This window comes from Gavialis gangeticus, unplaced genomic scaffold (genome assembly GCF_001723915.1).
Source record: "Gavialis gangeticus isolate Ggan-Ray unplaced genomic scaffold, GavGan_comp1, whole genome shotgun sequence".
Taxonomy (NCBI): Eukaryota; Metazoa; Chordata; order Crocodylia; family Gavialidae; genus Gavialis; species Gavialis gangeticus.
In genome coordinates, this window is record NW_017729032.1 from 217,077,138 (window position 1) to 217,079,007 (window position 1,870).

At 35.6% G+C, this 1,870-nt stretch overlaps 1 protein-coding gene across 4 annotated transcripts in view; it reads left to right on the top strand.

Moving 5' to 3' along the window:
* Positions 1–461: 461 nt before the first annotated feature.
* Positions 462–1,870, top strand: part of GART (phosphoribosylglycinamide formyltransferase, phosphoribosylglycinamide synthetase, phosphoribosylaminoimidazole synthetase) — a 51,788-nt gene continuing 50,379 nt past the window's right edge. For all 4 annotated transcript variants that reach the window (XM_019524020.1, XM_019524022.1, XM_019524021.1 and 1 more), the window contains exon 1: positions 462–556. The gene's annotated coding sequence lies outside the window, so the exon portion shown is untranslated. The remainder of the gene's footprint in view (positions 557–1,870) is intronic.

Sequence of the window (1,870 nt, forward strand, 5' to 3'; positions counted from 1 at the left end):
ATCCAGATTTAGATGTGCCAAGTAATGGGGTTTTATTTTTCTGCTTTGGGAGAGTAAATATAAGAGGCTGTTTAACTGCAATTCTGGTATTGCAACCTGATCAGCATAAGTATCTAAGAGGCAAGGATTTTTGTGGGTGATTTATTTTACTGGACCAAGCGCAGGTCTAAAAAGGAATGCATTACATCCAAAAGCTTCTCTAAATCTATCCCACCCATCCAGTTGATCCAATGAAAGATACTGCTCACAAAAATCCTTGTCTGTCACTTTATTTCCTGGACCATCAAGACTATAGCATCACCCTAACACAACCAAATCATGTAAATATATTATTTCAAAACCCAGTTAGGATCAGTGATACATATTTTCTGTGCATTCATTATATGCTTTCTGTTTCTCCTGCCCTCGATTTTATAGCACTTCTGCTTACTATCCTATTATTTCCTTTTCCTTCCAAGGAAGGGTTAAGAAAGCAGCTGTGAATTCTGGGAACTGTAGTTTGCAGCAAAGGGTCTTTAGGGGATGTTCTCATTCTTTAAAAGCTGGCAGCGGAAGAGTAAGTTTGTTTCTTTACAAAGGTAGATTATACAATACGTTGTTTGCGCATTTTAAAGTTTTGCAGCTAGGTGTTTGTTTGAAGCAGTGTTTTGAGAGAGAGTTTGCAAAAAGGAGAGGTTTGTTTGGTAACCTCAGAGATGGCCATGTGCTCTGTGCTATGTGCTCTATTTTCCGTGAAAATGGCTTTTCTGTTATTGCAGGGCTAGTAAATTGAATTCCAAGCCCTGCTCATGTTGTTTATGCAAGTTGTTCCTTTCAGGGGAATTATTTGTACAAGTAGAATGAGCAAGCTTTAATAAATATCACTACAATCAATTGGGGTTGGTGTGATTCATTTTTTTAAAAGGGTACAGTACAGTGTTTGAATTTATTTTCTTCTGCATTTGCTTTTGCTTTAGTTCTGAAAAAGGTGTTATGAAAATTGTTTTGTTTCATAACTTCTCAATTTTCTTGCTTCTGTTCAGATCTACCCCTTGGCAGTTTGAAATGTAAATGGATTTTTCTAAACACAACTTCTTCCATTATGCATGCACATTGGCTTAGTGTTGTAGTGCTTTATAACAGCTACACTGTTTTATTTTACTTTAAAAAGAGTATTAACATATTTGCTTTAAAGTAAATGTAAAACTTTTTAACTTGTCTTCTTTGGACTTCGACCCACTTTAATAATTCTCTCCCCTGTGTTTTGCAAGTTTGGGGATCTATCAAAATAAATACTTCCCTCTGAAATTCTTCAAGTTCAGATGACATTCTTCAAGTTTAAATTTTTAATACACTTGATATTTTTATGATGTTTTAAAATTGTGTGTTTAATTTCTGTGTGTGTGTATTAAGTATGTATTGAAAGTAAGAAAACTGCTTCTTTCTTTCTTTTTAGTCTGTGAGATCTTTTGCAGCTTTTTCACAGGAGTTTTTGCTTAGTACTTTTAAGTTCTTCCTGAATATAATTAGAGTTGCCAGTGTTTAGGACCCTTTGGGATCAAAGCTTCCTTTAATTTTAATTACTGGAGCTTCAGTGAACCTCTCGTCAAAAGTAAGAACATAGACTACAGCCTTGGGTTGTATTCCCTCTGGCTGAGGGAAAAGTATAGAGACACAGTATAACTTTTATGATAAACAGATTATTTTATTTCTAAATTTTCCAGTTGTTTGTTGCTGCCAAAATCCTCTTACCTTTTTGTTTCTTCACTGAGAGGCAGCTTGATTCAGTGAGTGGCAATATGGGATTCTAGAGACTTTTGTCCTATTTCCTGTATTGCTGACCCATTATCTCTTGGTGCCTCAGCCTTCTTATTTGTGTCTGGGGGGGTGT